The sequence below is a fragment of the Monodelphis domestica genome, chromosome 8 (assembly GCF_027887165.1).
Source record: "Monodelphis domestica isolate mMonDom1 chromosome 8, mMonDom1.pri, whole genome shotgun sequence".
NCBI classification, from domain to species: Eukaryota; Metazoa; Chordata; class Mammalia; order Didelphimorphia; family Didelphidae; genus Monodelphis; species Monodelphis domestica.
In genome coordinates this window covers 12,464,846-12,483,247 of record NC_077234.1, presented here as the reverse complement: position 1 = coordinate 12,483,247, position 18,402 = coordinate 12,464,846, and positions in this window count along the sequence as shown.

The following is an 18,402-nucleotide window of genomic DNA, read 5'->3' as shown; positions in this document are numbered from 1 at the left end:
CTACAAGAATAAAAAAAAGCAGGAGAGAGGGAAGAATGAGTTAAAGCAGAAGCTGCAAGAAACCAAAGGCATTAAAACAGAAAGAAATTGAGGAGGTGAAAAACTTGAAAACCATCAGGACACACCATAGACCTACTTACCTAACTCAAAAAGGTCAGAGAGAAACTAGGAAACGCTTTCTGCACCATAAGATTGGGCACATAGTTAAAGATTGTTATATGAAACAAAGATAGGAGCAGGGACACAACTGAAACCCAAGATATTAGACAAAGACCCAGAGTAAAGGTTATTATAAGAATACCAAGAGCTGTTGTGAACATTATAAACTAAGGGAATCAGACATGCCGACTTGAAGGCAATGCAGGTGGCTATTCAAAAAGGGGAAAAACCATGTTATGCAGATGTTGTGGCAAAGGGGAGGTACTCAGCATGAAGCCAGAATTGTTAAAACAAGAAAATGTGTATGGGGAAATGATTGGACTGTTGTTAAAAAGAAGAGACAAACAGGATTGAAAATAAAGTATGAAAAGTGTGATGATGTTACAAGGGTGGTACCTACAAATGAGATTTTAGGTTCTGTAAGAGTTTTACCAGAAGGGTTAAAACAAAACATTAGTAAAAAGCAGAGAGAATTTATGGAGGTAGAAACAGAGATCAGAAATATCATAGCAGAGATGAAACAAGATACAGATAATTCAGATACAGGGAGCATAGTAACTGGAAAAGAGAAAACCTGAGAACAAATTAAAGTATATCTAGAGAATTTCCTTGACTGCAGATTTGATTTAGGGATTGGTCAGAGAAGGAAAAGTTATGAAAACTTACAACAACAACACCATAAGTTTACATCAGTAAAAAGAAAACAAAAGTGCAATTCTCTAAACCATTTCAACACTGTAAAAGCAGAAAAAAACAGTTACAAAGAAACCTATAACTGAAGAAACTAAATACAAAGTTAATACTCGTACAGAACTAAACAAATTCCCACTAGTGTTAATTAAAATGGCCAAAGACTGTTTGGGGACTACTCCTGTGGAAAAGAGGAATCCTGAAGCTAAAATATTTCATCAATTACTGTGTAACAAAGAAAGTTCAAATCTAAGTGATTGTACACCTGGGAAAGGGGTTGGCATGACCATTCAAACTCAAAATCAATGGATGTTAACCTTATTACCAGGGTATACAACAGACATATTTGAAAATATATATAGAATTCAGAAAAGAGCAACTGCCAAGGTGGCTCAGTGTTCAAACAGCCAGTATGGTCCCAACATTCCAAATGCAGGGGGAGCCTCTGACTCACTGTGTGAGAAGAAGCAGGCAGCTGTCCATGGTCTTGATTCAAATTCCCATTCAATAAAACAGCTTAAAAATATATAGTTAACAGTCAAGAAATGACTTAAACCAAGATATTTTAATTAGTCCAAACATAAAGACAATAGCTGATATAGGAGCAGTGCAAATCATCAACATGAAAACTGGTTCATTAACAACTGATACATCTGAACCATATGTATGGATTAAAGTAGGAAATAAAGAATATAAAGTTCTCATTGATACTGGTGCTTCCAAGTGTGTTCTAAAGTCATTCCCAGGAGATATAACCAAAGGAGGTATAGTTTCAATGGCAGGAGCTACTGGGGAAATACAACAGGTCCCAGAGCTCAAAGCACAATGGCTAAATTAGGTCCTCTCACCATTCATCATAGATTCCTCCTAATTCCTGGATGTTCAAAGAACCTTTGGGGACACAATTTTTTATATAAAATCAGGCAATCTTTCAGTGTGAATAGTCTTGGAACATATATTTGCATCTACCCTAACAAACATTCAAACATTATTTGTTGTTATACCTGGAGTAATTAGAGGAAAATCCTGAACAACTACATGCACTAACATCAATGATTGAAATTCCTGATGACATTCCACAAGGGGTATTTGCAAAACATCAGAATGATGTGGGTAGAATTAAATCAGCAACACCAGTAAAGTCAGGGATGGTGTACCTCCTAAAATACCTCAAATATAAGCTCAGTAAGGAAGCTATTCAAGGCATAATTCCTATTATCAACAGTTTACTGGAGCAAGGCATTTTAAGACCAACAGTGTCTGAATTTAATAGTCTAATATTAGCTATCAAGAAGAACAAACCAAATGCTGATGGTACATTTTCATGGAGATTTGTGGAGAATCTTATGGTAGTAAACAACTTTATAAAGAACACTCACACTATTACACCTTCACCAAATGATATTGTTACACAAATTCCACCCAACACCCGATGGTACACTGTGACTGATCTGAGCAATGCATATTTTACAATTCCATTACACGCTGACTCCCAGAAAATTTTTGCTTTCTCATGAGGACAAATACAGATCTGTTGGACTCTTTTAGTCCAGGGCTGTTTGGAATGTGCATCTACTTTCTGCCAATTGCTTCAGACCTAACAACTATCAAGTTCAAGCACAGAAAATTGGTGCAATGTCTTGATGATTTACTTCTAGCATCACCTGATCCAAAGATGTGCTTAGAAGATTCAAAAAGGATGCTGATAGAACTTTATAAGAGAGGATATAAGGTCTCTAAGAAGAAGATTCAATGGGTACTCCCAAAAGTTGAGTACTTGGGGTGTATCCTAAAAGAGGGCACCAGGAAAATCTCTAGTAAGAGGATAGCTGATCTACAAAAGCTAGGAATCCCTAGAAATAAGAAACAACTTAGAGAATTCCTAGGGATCGCAGTTTTCTCTTGATAATATATCATAGGATATTCCCATATTTCCAAATGTTTAACAGACTTGACAAAGAATTGGGTAAAAGAACCATTGCAATTAACAAAAAAAACACCTTTATGCTTTGTCAAAGTTGAAACAGGCAATACTAACAGCCCCAGCATTAGGGATACCAAACTATGAGACAGAGTTCCACTTGTATGTTCATGAAACTCAGGGCATAGCTTCAGAGGTATTGGCAAAATATCTTTGGCTTAATTTAAGACCTGTATCATTCTATAGCACAATCCTCAATAAGGTAGTACAGGGAATGGTACATTGCTTGAGGAGTATTGCTGTAGTCACCCTCATGGTAAAGAAAGCAAATGACATAGTACAGGGATGTAAGCTACATGTATATATTGCTCATCAAATTGAAAAACTCTTACAGTCACAGAATATGCATGCACTCACTTCTGCCAGGCTGTCTCAATATGAGATCATTTTGCTAGGGAATGGTAATCTAACCATTCATAGGTGGACACCTCTAATCCAGCTACTCTGATTCCTGATTTGCCTTTAGGAGGTGAACCACTACATGATTGTACCCAAGTTATATAAATGGTATATAAACCTAGGGAAGATCTAAAATGTTTACCTTTTAGTGACCCAGAGATGGAGTTATACACAGATGGATCCTCATACATTTTAGAGAACAAAGGGTCACAGGTGCAGCAGTAGTGACTAATGATAGGACACTGTGGCATGCTTCATTGCCTAGTCACGTCAGCACCCAGGGTGCCAAGTTAAAAGCTCTGCTGCATGCTCTCAAGTTAGCAAAAGGCAAAAAAGTCAATCTGTTCATGGATTCTGCTTACACTTTCACAGTTCTTCATGCAAATGCATTTACATGGCAGAACAGAGGTTTCATTACAATGGCTGGTAAGCAAATTGCATATAAAGATCTTATATCCTGTCTGATAGCAGCAGATAACTTGCTAAGGGAAGTAGCTGGTATACATTGCAAAGCACATACCTCTGGCAAGGACAATATATCCCTGGAGAACCAAAGGGCAGATATAACAGCAAGATATGCAGCAAGATTTGGTCCTTACCATGTTCTAAATCTTCCTCTAGTGGAAAAGCATGATCTTTCTGAAGCATACCACAGGGATGAGATTCAGTCATGGAAAAAACATCTAGGAGCCAAATTAGTGAAAGGCATATGGCTGGCTGAAGGTGGAAGGCCCATACTTTCTAAAAAACTTTATCAACATCTGTGCAATGTGATTCACTCCAAGGGTTATGATGGAGTGCAATCCATGCTCTATGTGGTATGGAGATTTTGGACAGCTCCAGGGATATATACAAATGCTATTAGAGTTAGTCAGGCATGTGAGATATGTAGGAAGTTCAATCAAGGTCACTTTAAGAACAAGGCAATGTGTTAGGAGAGGAATTTCAAAGAACATCATCTAAAGAAGAAGGGGCTGAGGGGAATTTTACTTACCCTTTCAGCTCCAATCAGGCCTGACTCCATTGTTAACAGCACTGCTTGGAGAAGGAGAGGAAAAAGTGGTGTTACCTTATATTTATTCCCCCAAGTACCTGGCAACTTTGGTTCCTTCTCAATTTCCCCACTAATACATAATCAAACCCTTTTCTGTGAAGAGTTGTGACAACCCAGGTTTAGTTTGCCACAGACATGGATAGTATTCAGCTTTGAATCCTGTCTCCAATTTGTCTAATCCTTTCCCTTATTATAAAGATAGGCCAAAACCCAGATGTGAATTATACTATGGATTTTATTGAAGGGAATGGGGTAGGATAAGGCTGCAGGAATAAGGGGAAAGGTTGGTGGGAGAGGATGACCTGTAAACTATTTCCAAAGCAGTTGGATTTCAAGAGTCCAGGTTTGAGGCTTTTGTGCCTCAAGCCCCTACACTACTATAACTCAAACTAAATCTCTATAATCAGTTCAAGGAATGGCAAGAGAGAGACTCAAAGGGGAAGAGGGAAAGTTGGCTCAGAAGATAAGTTCAACCAAACTCCTTTCGAGTCTTGGATAGTTGTTGTCAAGTGAAGGAGGGGTTGATGAAGGATTTCTAGATAGCAGCAGGTACACAAACAAGTAAGAAAGTCAGACTCCTCTTTCTCTTCAGACTTAGATTCTCCTCTGTCCCCCCATAAAAAGCTCCTCTCTGGTTTCCTTCCATAGCAGGAAGTGCTGAGCTGGACAGAATTTTCTTCAGCTCCCAGTTGTCTACCCAGAATCCTTTGCTGACTCTCAACTGCCACCAAACTATCTGTCCATCATACAAGCAGGATTCTATTCAGGGTCCCTTTGCCATCCTTTACACACATTGTCTTTGTCATTAGAATAGAGACTCCTTAAGGGTCAGGACTGATTTGCCTTTCTTTGTATTTCCTTATCACAAAGCCTGACACATGGTAGGAATAAAATACATTGACTTTATCTTGTCTGGATTGACAAATCAGGGGGCTCTGAGTTAATCAACACAATACCCCCAAAGCTAGCTCTTCAAGCCTCTGGTATACTGTTGCAAAGAACTTGGAAGAGCCATGTTTAGAAGAGGCAAGACCTCTGGGAGGGATAGGAACAAGAGCTGCCTCATTCCAGGCAATGGGGTGTGCTTCACTTCTCTGGAGCTTGGCACTTGAGCCTTTGAAGGAAACTTTCTCTCAAAGCTTCTAGGCTTCATTAAAATAGCAAGTGGTCACTGTCATACTCCACATGTATGGGAAATGTTCCTACTTATGGAGTATGGAATTCCAGACTTGTCTTTTTCAAGACAACTTTCTTTAACTCACCTTTCTTGCTTCCTTCTTTAATCTCACCCTTCCATCAACAAAGAGGAAGGAATATAGGTTGAAGTTCCAATGACTTGTGTGACCAGGGCCACAGAGAAGTAATTCCTTGGAAGCACACAGACTACCACAGTATGGGACCTGGAAGTTAATCCAGTACCCTTAGGGAAGGAGTCACACTCACATTTGTGCATCATTTTTCTATACTTGTAATGATCATAACAACATCTTGCAAAGAGGATTGTAACGATGATAAGATAAGAATGGTGGAGCAGATAGAAAGCTGACCTTGGAGTCTGGTTGACCTCAGTTCCAGTCCTCGTGGAAGTAAACTAACCATTTTGAAGTGGGTCAGCTATTTAGCACCTGATGAAATCATGTCTCTATTATGGGAGAAAATGTTTGTGGTGGGTAAGGAGGCAGTGCAGTGGATAGAGCATTGGGACTCTAGGAAGAAACACCTGAGTTCAATCCCAGCCACAGATACTTACCAGGTGTGTGTCACTGGGCAAGTCACATAACCCTGTTTGACTCAGTTCCCTCGTCTGTAAAATGAGCTGGGGAAAGAACTGCCAAATCCCTCTGGTATCTTTGCCAAGAAAATCCCAATGGGGCCAAGAAAAATCAAGCACAACTGAACAACAACAGCTATTAGCTGATCCAACCATTCTAAAGAGCAATCTAGAATTATGCTCAAAGAATTATAAAATGGTATATAAACTTAGACCTAAAACACCATTATTAGATTTATTTCTAAGATTTCAGGAAAAAAGGAAAAGAACATAGATGTTCTAATATATTTATAACAGCTCTCTTTCTGGTGGCAAAGAACTAAAAATTGTTATGTCCAACAGTTGGAGAATGGCTAACCAAGTTGTGGCATATGATTGTGATGGAATATGACTTGTGTTACAAGAAATGATAAACAGGTTAAATTTTGGTAAAACATGGAAAGACCTACAGGAAATTATGAAGAGAAACATGAACAAAGGGAACATTATATACAGTAACAGAAATATTTGAAAAATGATTTGTATATATCTTACCTCCAGAGAGAGAACTGATAAATAGAAATGAGCAAGATGTAACATTACATATATGACATATTTCTTTTGGTCACATGATACCTTCTCAAGTATGGGGAAGAACAATGGGAGGGAGGGAAGGAAGTACCTAGCAAGTTAATATGACATATAAAAATTAATTTTTTAAATGATATATATTGGACTGACCAGGAGAGTCATCTCAGAGCTATATTCTGAGCTGAATGGTTTCAAGTTTATGAAAATCCCTACTATTCTGATAGACACAGAAATGAGGCCCGTGTTGTGTAACCGCCAAAATGTGGTTACTAAAACTGTGAATGTTAACAACTGTAAGTGCCAAACTGTAAAGGTTTTGGACAAACTGTAAAAGATATTTTTTAGTGTTTTGACTTAAAATTAAAAATAAGTGGTCGCCATGGGAAATTCCCAAAATATGAAAATACCCAAGTCCACTGGGATTTATGGAGATTTTAATTAATATAAATGAAGGAATTAAGGGAATGAGAGAGAGAGAGAGAGAGAGAGAGAGAGAGAGAGAGATAATAGACAAATAGTAGGCCTGAGCCTAAGGGAGAGTGAATCAGTCTTTATCACTCACCACAAGATCCTCTCCAAGCAAGCTCCAGTCCTCATTTCAACTCCGAACTCCAACTCCAACTCCAACTAACTTCCAATCCAAAAACTCCAAAAACTCCTCCCTTTACCTGAACTGACGTCTCCTTTTAAAGAAATTTTCTCTTATGTTACCTCCCCTAAATTTTCATGTCTACCAATCATAGTAGAAGCTTTTTCCCAGGACTGCCCATTCTTAGTTCTCATTTTCTTTTGTTCTTACCTTCTCTGGTTAGATTAAATCCTCTAAGTACTTCTTGCCTTAAGTAAGCTTGCCTTTTGTAAGTTGCTTGACCTTTTAGGTACTAATTTAACCTTTAAAGGTACTTAGCACCCTTTTGTATTAGATCTAAAAATAGACCTAGCTTAAGGTTCTAGCTTTAAGTATGAGTTAGGGACTTTTCATTGTTCAATTAGGAGTTTTCAACTTTATCTTCCCCTAAGGTACTGTCTGAGTATGGTGGAATAATTTCAAAAGTTCTCAATACATTCCTGATCAAGTACCTCCATTGTTAAAAATTTGTTAATCAAATTTTCTAAGTAGGGTCTGATTAGTTTTAAGATTCACAGTTGTCAAACAAATGGCATTTGTGCCTGAGTGAACTGCCCCCTTGCTCTCTTCATGAACCCCTAAGGACATTTTTCACTTTACCTGCCCCTCTGCTCAGCAACCCAAAGGGAGCTTTTCTTCCCTCCTCTTTCTGGGGTAAGGCAGTGGGGAACACATGCGGCATGAGGTTACATTACATTACATTGCATTACAGTTTGGGCACTTGGTCTCTAAAAGGTTCACCTAGCTGGTCTAAGCTATCAAAGGGAGCTTTATTAGACCAGCTCATTTCCCATAATATTAGAGTAAATTGGAGATAAAAGGAAGATTAGAGATCATATAAGAAGAAAAGGAGAAAAAGCATTGAGTAAGTATCTAAAATCTGCTTTACATATGTGATCTCAGTATATTCTTAAAACAACCCGGGAGGTAAGTGCTATTGTTACCCACATTTTACAGTTGAGGAAATTGAGATAAACAGAAGGTAAGTGACATGCTCAGTGTCACATAGCTGTTTAAGTGTCTGATATTGGATTGGAACTCAGAACTTCCTGATTCCAGGTTAGAGATCTATCCATTATGACACCAGTTGCTTCTTGGCAGTGAAACTTAGAGTAGCTGTGTGTCTCACATGAGTTGCCCACTTTACAAGTGGAAAAACCAAAATTTGAACCCAAGTTTTCTAAGTTCCAGTCCAAATGCTCTGCTACACCACTTGTCTCTGGTTCAGGAATTTTTCTCCTTTTTTTGGTGGATTCTTTTTCAGGAAATCTGGGGAAAGCTATGCTCCCCTCATCAGAACTTTGTTTTAAATGCTTAAAATAAAATACATGGGATTACAAAGGAAGCCAATGATAACAGGATCTAGGGATCAACTTATTTATCCATAACAAGTCCATGGACATCTTGAAATCTATCCATAGAAGCCTGCAATGGAAAGAGGAGGAATCTCTAATTCAAATCCTTTTGGTGAGTGGTGATATGGTGACTCTGAGGGAATAGAGCACTAAGTTTTTAGGACTCAGAAAGATTTGAGTTTAAATCCAACCCTTGATACTTGGCAGCTGTGTGACTCTGGGCAAGGTGCTGAACCTGGCTCTTCCAGAGAATCCTTAATTGTCTGATGGAAATAACAATAGCACCTATGGCTCAAGGCTGTTGGTAGGATTCATGAAATAAAGCACTTGTAAATTCTTAGCATGATGTCTGGCACAAAGTAGATGCTGTAGAAGTGTTTAGTTTATTTTGTAAAGCCTTATCTTCACTCTTAGTATAAGTTACAAGACAGAATTAGGGCAAGGACTAGGCAATTGAAGAGAAGCGACTTGCCCAGGGTCATACAGCTGGGCAGTTTCTGCAGCCAGATTTAAACCAAGATCCTCCTGATGCCAGGTTTGAAACTCTATGCACTGTGCGACCTATCTACCCCTAAATGCATGCTTTCTTGCCAGGATTATAACAGTGTTCATCTAACTCAGTGCCCTTTTCTGATCTCTCAATCCATTCTCCATAGCTGCTAGAGAAGTGCTTCTAATTGCCTTGGCCAATTCACTCCTGTTCAAAAACCTTTAGCTAGCTTCCCATTTCCTAATGAATCAAACCTCAGGTCCTAAGCCTGACATTCAAGGCCTTCTGATATTTGACCAGAACTCACATACTTTTTCAGTCCTGTCTGAATCCCTTGCATGGATTCAAGACAAACTCTGCTACTTCCTTCACCCCAAACTCAACTGATCCTCTCCTACTGTCTGTGATCCTTGGAAGCCTCCATTCCTCCCATTTCTCTTGGAAGCCCTGAGAATCTCCTCTCCAGAAAGAATCAGGTCAGTGTCTTCTCTACTCTACTCTACTCTTGGGTCTTCCCAGATTCCCAGTCAAGGACTCTTCCTTGGAGCTCCTGTGGCCCTTTGTTGGCATCACCTTGCACTCTCTGGATCACAAATATGCTTTTCCTCTGGCTCCCTGGCCTGGGTTGCTTCACACAATGAGCCAAAACGGGGCATTGGGTGCCCTTTGCTCCCCACTGACATCTGCAGATCGTCTCCCTTCCTCCCACACTCTGAAGTCTTCTCTCCTTTGAGTCTCCCTGTTGCAAATCTGTCTAACCCTGGCTTTCCCCTTGTTGCCATCATCTCTTGACCCCTCTTCTTAGGGTATTCAGTGACTGGCTCACAGTGTTCTTCTCCCTTAGGGGTCTATCTCTTGACTTAAAAACACTAATATCCCCTTGAACACCCAGGATTTGGCCTCTGTGGTTCATGACTGGAGTCCAAGTCAGTCACCCAATGACATACACAGAGGTTAGATGTCAAGGTCCCAAAGAATGATAAGCCTAGACTAGATTGCAACAGAATCTAATGGGGTGAGTGCCCACATGGATGAGATAGCAGATCACCTGGAGATTTTGAAACAGTGTTTTAACCTGGCTTAGGAAAGGCATTGCAAAGGCTGTTTTTTATAAAGGAAATACCTGATGGGGTAGAAGTGAGGAACAGCCTGTGCTTGAACCCTTCCCCTAATATCTACTACCTACATGACCATGAGGAAAAGATTTATTGTCTCTGATTCTCAACTCAACTGGAAAGCGGAGTTCATAATACATATATTGCCTCACTCAATATTTTTTCATGAAGATAAAATCAGGTAAATGTTTGGACTGGATTTTACAAATCATAAAACACATTTAAACATTACATTTAATTTACATATATGTTTATATTTACATAATCTATACATGTCAAATTATAGTTTTTTGTTGTTCAGTCATTTCAATCATGCCTGACTCTTCTCAACTCCATTTGGACTTTGAGTTTTTATGGAGAAGACCCTGGATTTTTTGTCTTATCTTACAGTTTATTTTACAGATCAAAACTGGAGGTGAACAGTGTTAAATGATTGACTTGCCCACTTGAATTCATGTTCATTCAAGTGGCCGGGAAGACAGCATAGATGGGATACTGCCTCCTAAGGGAATTCTTTCTGGCCTCCTTATACCCTTTGCCTATGTCTAGAGAAGAGTCCGTGATAGTAAGAATTTATACAGAAGTGGGGGGAAGGTGTTGGTCACCTGAATGGGGCTAGAGTGCTGTTTTGTGTCCCAATGACATAGGATTTGGCTGGGCATAGTTTAGGGGAAAGTAGATATCCTAGATTATAACCAGATATCAGGGCATAACCAGAAGATGTATATCTGTGTCCATCTTGAAATCTAGGGGAGAGTCCAAGGAGAATATCTCTCTTGGGGGTCTTGCCTTATCATGAGTCTCTGATGCCCAGGGTCACCTTTTCCTCAGCATTAAAAAGATTAACATTAGCACACATCCTCATCTTCAATCTACTGCATCTTGCCTTTTGTTTTTTACCAAAAAAGGTAGTATAATGTTACTGATTTTAGTTTTTCAAACATCTGACCCACCGCAAAATTCCATAATCCTAATGCACCTCCCTCTCATGCCCTTCAAAATATCTCCTTGAGATTCTTCTCTGTAAAATTAATTATTATAGTTGGGATCCACATGCTTCCTTCCATTCCTTATCAGCATAATAGGTGATCTGATGCATCCAGAGATGCCAGTAAAAGTAAAAAGGAAAACCCATCTTCTCAGAACCATGATTAAGACAATTTGTCTAGAGTGTAAAATGAAAGAATAGTGTAAGGTAATGGGGGAAAGATAGATTGGTAAGCCTTACTTAGGAAACTTGGGGTGGTGGACATTATTTGATAAGTAATAAAAAGCCAACAATAGTATTTGAATGAGAAGAATGACTAAAGAGGCTTTGTATTGGAAAGATTCATTTATCAGCAGTGTGGATTGGAATGAAGAGGAACTAGAAGTAGGAAGATGGTGGAGTACTTTTTAAAAATCAATAGGATATATCAAATAAGATGTTACTGTTGAGGTGTTTGGAGTGAAGGTGGGACTGAAGCAAAGAATGACTTAGGTTTTCCTAAAAGAGTGTTCTGAGTGAGGCAATAATCTTGCTGAGGGACAATAATGAGTCAAATACCAGCTGGGTTCCTCAATAATCACAGAATTATCTCTGGTAGTCTTGAAAAATCATTAGACTTCAAGAGACTTGCGTTCTCATTCTGATATGGACTCTTTAGGTATCCTTGGGGAATATTGATTTCACTGACACCAAAGAAGGGAGGAATTTTTAAGAGGATAATTTCTTTTGAGTAGTGAAGAATCTTAGCTGGGAGAACTCATCTAATTCAATAGATTGTGAGCTCCTTGAGTACAGGGACTGTCTTTTGCCACTTTTTGTAACCCAGCACTTAGCATAATGCCTGACACATAGTAGATATTTAATAAATGTTTGTTAGTTGATAGATTGATCTAAATTATACCTAAACAAGAATTCCCTTTCAGAATTCTATTAAATCTCTATTGGGAGACATCTGGATAAGACAGCTGCCTGAATATGAAAGAAACTACTCACCTTTTACATATTTACTACAAGAAAGTCTTGAGTTTCCCACCAGACAGAAAACCAATGAGAAACTACAGTATGTAACTTTTTCTTCTCAAGAACTAAACTCAAAATCTTCCAAAAGTCCATGGGCAAGAGAAAAGGGGCCATCCACTAACAAAGACAGTGCCAGCTTCTCTTGGCATGACCAGAGACAAGACATGTTTTGCACGCAGGCTATAAGGCAAGAAGAGTTAAGATTTCCACAGTCCAAGCCCCAGGGTACCAACCTTGGAAATGTCAAAACATAGAATAGCAACCACCTGCAAGAGTAATCCTAGGTAGCCAAAGTCAGCTCCCAAATACTCAGTCCTAAGACACTGGACAGGATATTGATAGAAAACTTTGAATCTCCAGGGTCACTTAATGCTGGGGAGTGGAGGTCAATGCAAAACCAAGGGATCCAGGGTAGGACCAATGATATCTAACCACTTTACCCAAAAGTACATTAAGGAAAACAGCCTCTCGCTGGCATCTGAACTGATAGAAATTAAAGTGAGCAAAATCAAAAGGAAAAATTATGCCAGCAACACATACAACATCTTTGAATTCAATGACCAACCATGTCTACAAAGGACCATTGACAAATCACATTCTGATAGAAAATTCAAATATGTAGCTTTGATTACATTAAACCCTTAATTGAAATAATTAAAAATTAACTTAAATTAGTAACATTACTTGAATTACATTAAACTGAAATTCCCATTTCAGCTCACAGAATGGGTAAATCAAAGGAAACAGCCAGGGATGAAACAAATAATCACCAACAAATCACAAAGCTTATACATTGGGACCAAACAGGACTTATCCCAGACAGTCAGGCATAGTTTAATATAAGGGAAACATTTTGCTTACATTAGAAAACAATTCATGAAGGAAATAAAATAAAATGAAAAGCTGTATTCATCTATTTCTTCTATGTCTATGGTTAGTCATTTTTGTCATGAGTCCCTTGGAGATGTCTTGGATTCTTGCCTTGCTAATAATTGTTGTCATTCACAGTTGATCATTGCACACTCTTGTTATTGTGTACAATGTTCTCCTGGTTCTGCTCACTTCACTTTTCATCACTTCGTATAAAGTTTTTCCAAGTTTTATATGATTGTCTTGTTTCTAATTTCTTATAGCATAATAGTATTATTCCATTACAATCACATACCACATTTGGTTCAGTTATTCCCCAATTGATGGTTATCTCTTTGATTTCCACTTCTTTGCCAATACAAAAAGAGTTTCTATAACTATTTAGTTCTTGTAAGTCCCTTGCCCTTATTTCTGGTCTCTTTGTGATACAAACAGTGGTATTCCTGGGTCAAAGGGTTTGCACACTTTTGTGGCCTTCTGAGTATGGTACCAAAGTGCTCTGCAGAAGGAATTGAAGACTTTCAACTATTTCTGATGGCAATATCAGAGCTGAGTAGGAACTTTGAAACACAAACACAAGTCCAGAAAAACCTAGAAAGTAAATTATTTCTAGGAATCCTGATTAACTGATGCATATTGAAATGAGCAGAACCAGAATAATAATTTATGCCAGCAACATTGCAAAGTAAAGCAACTTTGAAAGCCTTTGAAACTGAACATTGCAGTGATCAAGCATGTCTCCAAAGGATGAAGCAGTTTCCAATAGGAAATTAAAATATATAGCTTTAATTACATTAAATGGAAAGGATCTAAACAAACAAAACCAATGCCTTTAGAAAGAGATGAGAAACAGCTAATGTGGATGGAGTAAAGAATCTTCATCCCAAATTTATCTTATCAAGATCCAAACACCAAGATACAAAGATGATGGGTGGATGCAAACATATGAGAAAAAAGGACCATTCCCCAAAGACAAATAGCTAAAGAAGAAGAACCTACATTTTCTAAAAGAAGAAATCTTAGCTTTCAAAAAGTCTAGTCATTGGAGCAGATGAACATGGATATAAGAACCCTAAATAAAATACTACATAGGAGATTGTAACAATTATAACAATCATAAAGATTGTATGAGGGCATGGTTTAATAACTGGAAAACTATTGCTATAATTGATTATTTTAATAACAAAAGTAATAAAAAATCATATGATTATATCAATATATTATATCAATATCAACCCTTTTACAAAACACAGCATTTGTTCCTCTTAAAAACACTGGAAAGCAGAAATATAAATGAATTTTTTAAAATTATATCAAGAATCTACCTAAAATCATCAGTAAGTATTATTTTTAATGAGGATAAGCTAGAAACCTTCCTAGTGAGATCAGTAGTGAAACAAGGATGTATATAATCACCAACACTATTTAACATAGTATTAGAAATGCTAGCAATAGGGGGTAGCTGGGTAGCTAAGTGGATTGAGAGCCAGGTCTAGAGATGGAAGGTCTGGTTCAAACCTGGCCTCACACACTTCCTAGCTGTGTGACCCTGGGCAAGTCACTTAACCCCCATTGCTTAGCCCTTACCATTATTCTTCCTTGGAGCCAATACAAAGTATTTATGCCAAGATGGAAAGTAAGGGTTATTAAAAAAAAAGAAAGAAAGAAATATTAGCAATAACAATAAGAGGAAAAAAGGAAACTGAAATTATCAGAATGGGCAAAGAGGAAATAAAACTCCATTTGCAGATAACATAATGGTATATATGGGAAATCCTAGATGATCAACTAAAAAGTTAGTTGAAACTATCAACAATTTTATGCAAAGTAGCAGTATGTAAAATGAACCCACAGAAATCATCAGCTTTTTTTAGATACACCAACAAAGTCCTGCAAGAGGAGATAGAGATATTACATTCAAAACAACCACAGGCAGAATACAATATCTGGGAATATACCTGCCAAAACAAACCCAAGATCTAAATGAACATAATTATAAAACACCTTTTATATTGATAAGTCAGATTTAAATTATTGAGGAAATATTAATTTTTCATGGGTGAGCAGAGTCAACATAATTAAAAAGATACCCATACCTGAACTATTCTACTTCTTGGTGCCATCCCAATAAAACTACCAAAAATTATTTCATTGAACTAGAAAAAATTACAAAATTGAATTTGGAAGAATAAAAGATCAAGAATATTAAATGAATACATTTTTTGAAAAAGGAAAGAGGCTTAGCAGTACCAGATTTTAAACTATATTACAAAGCAGTAATTATCTGATACTGGCTAAGACCTAGAAGGTAAATCAGTGTAACAGAACAGATATACAACAAACTAGTAAAATGTGATCTTGCATTTGACAGAAGTATAGATATGTATAGATAAGTTTTGAGATTAAGAACTAAGTATTTGGTAAAAATTGCTGGGACAATTGGAAATTAGTTTGGCAGAAATGAGTGAAATAATGATATTAATAATGATGTTAATGATGATGTTGTTGAGATACTGAGGTTTGTTTGATTATTCTGTGAAGTAAGGCTGATAACCTCACTCATTGGGACCAGTGTGCTGTAGGGCCTCCAAGAAAGTGCTTGATAAACAGGTAAAAGGGATTTATTTTATAGCAAGCAAAGGAATAGGAAGGAAGGATTAAGGAACAGGGGTTCCCTAGCTCTAAGAAAATCTCACTAACCTTTCCCTCTAAAATTCCCTCATGGGGATTTCTTCTTCATCTTGATGCTCCCTAAGCCCTGGCCTGTCTCTGGCTAAGATTCCCCAAATCTAACTAGCTATACCTGAATAATTAATCCTCCAGGTTGGTTTATAGTATGAAACAGTTCTCCAAGTATAATCAGGATTGAACTCTTGATGGCTGAGATCAACCCAGTTGGGCCTGGCTGAAGTTTGGTCTCAGACCCTCATCAACACTGCCTGTGTTTAGTTCAAGCTCACCGATCAAAGATCTTCTTTGGGATAATCTCAGCAGGCAGAAACATTTTACTTCCACATCAATGTAGATTTTATCCAAGCAGGAACAAGCAGAGATATGGTATTTTAACTCTCCTTAGCGCTGGGGACAGGAAGCCAAGACCTCCAGTCAGGCTCAAGAGACAGGAAGCCCTAAGCCCCAAGTAACAGTTGGCGTCCCCTCATATCCCCTCTCTGAGTTCCTGAATCCATTCTCATTTTGGTTCCTGGCATTTGGCTAGCTCTTCTCCTGCAAAATTCTTTCCTTACATTTTAACCATTTTTCTCTCTTTCTCTCTAACATTATGTATAGACCAACATCTGACATCATTTACTAAGATAAGATCAAAATGGATACATCATCTAGACATAAAGGGAGATATCATAAGCAAAGTAGAACAGGAAATACATTGCCTAAGAGATTTCTGCATAGGAGAGCAATTTATAAGTAAAAAAGGGATGGAGATCATTGTGAGATATAAAATGGATAATTTTGATGGCATTAAATTTAAAAGTTTCTGTACAGTGAAAGGAATGTAGCCAAGATTAATAGGAAAGCATAAAAGAGGGGCAAAGTTTTATAGACAATTCCTTAAAGGTCTCATATCCAAAATATATTGAGAACTCTGTCACATATATAAAAATAAAAGCCATCCCCCAATTGATATATAGGCAAGAGATATGGACAGATGAAGAACTGAAAGCCATATATAGGTATATGAAAAAAATGCTATAAATCAATACTGATCATCTCACACCTAATAGATTATCTAAAATAATAACAGGACAAATGCAAATTTGCAGGAAAAATGGGGACACTAATATACTGTTGGTGGAACTGTGAACTGGTCCAACAATTTTTGAGAACAATTTGAAATTATGCCCAGAAATTTATAAACTTTATTGCATTATAAATTATGAACTATATTGCTGGGTCTGTTTCCCAAAGAGATCAAGGAAAAAGGAAAAGAACCTATATGTTCCAAGATATTTACAATAGTTCTCTTTCTGGTGGCAAAGAACTGGAAATTGAGGGGATGTCCATAAATTGGAGAATGGCTGAACAAATCTGTGATAGATGATTTTCATAGAATACTACTGTGCCATAAGAAATGATGAGCAGGTTATTAAAAAAAAAACAACTTGGGAAGACCTACACGAAGTAATGAAGAATGAAATGAGTAGGACCAAGAGAACATTCTCTACAGATCCAGAATTAATATTAGAAGAACAACCTGTGAATATCCACCTCCAGAAAATGAACTGAAAAACAGAAACACAAAAGACCCATTCTCTGTCTGTCTGTCTGTCTCTGTCTATCTGTCTCTGCTTCTGTCTCTGCCTGTGCTGTGAACTCAGGGTCTTCCTTGCTCACTGCTTTGGGGGTCCTCAGCCAGGTGGGGAGGCGAAGGTGGAAATGAGTGATGGAAGGCAGCTATGTGTGTATCAGCCTGGGGCCAAGCTTTGCATAGAACTGCTTCCACTAGGCCCAAGTTTGGTTTATTTTTATACCCCAGTGAATACATATTCAACATACATGTACAAATGTAGATAATTGCGTAAGTGACACATTAACTTTTGATAAACTGTTTAACATTCTGTGATCATCCTATACACTTATATTGTTACTATTGATTCTGACAGTATACACAATGATTTTGCGAAAGATAAATGATTTTGTCACAGGTGACAAAACTAGAGGTCAGTTTTTTTCATTAACCTGTGAGGTACTTGGCTTATGGACAATAAAAAAAAATCATTTGTTACCTTTAATAAAAATAGATAATCAATTAGAAATTTTGGAGACAATTGACAATCATAGTAGTCAAGTTGAGAGATCAAAGGGATACTAGAAACACAATTCAGATTTAATATTGACTAATCATTTATCAGAGTTTCATTGGGAACTTTCTGAGATGGATTTTGGTTGGTACATTGAGTCACTGAGGCATGCTGTACTAAGGCATATTGTACAAGATCCCTATTGTATAATTGAAAATCTGTTACCCTAAAAAAGAACTACATTTTCCAGGAGCCCACCAACTTCCTGTCATTATATATGTCCTGTAGACAGGGGATATTAGATGGGAACATGGAGGATCCTGCCTTTTTACTTCCTTTCCTGAGCTTGGTGTTGGTAAGGTAGGCATTTTGAAATAGCTGATCATCCAGTATCCTCTTTATTCCTTGATTACTAATGATCACTAATAAATCTCCTAAAATATAATATTTTATTATTTGAGATTTAATTTTAATTTTTACACAATGATGATTTATGTACTGGCTTAGGAGAATTTGTTTTTGCATGCAGTAGGGAATTTCTAAGTTTTGTTGAGA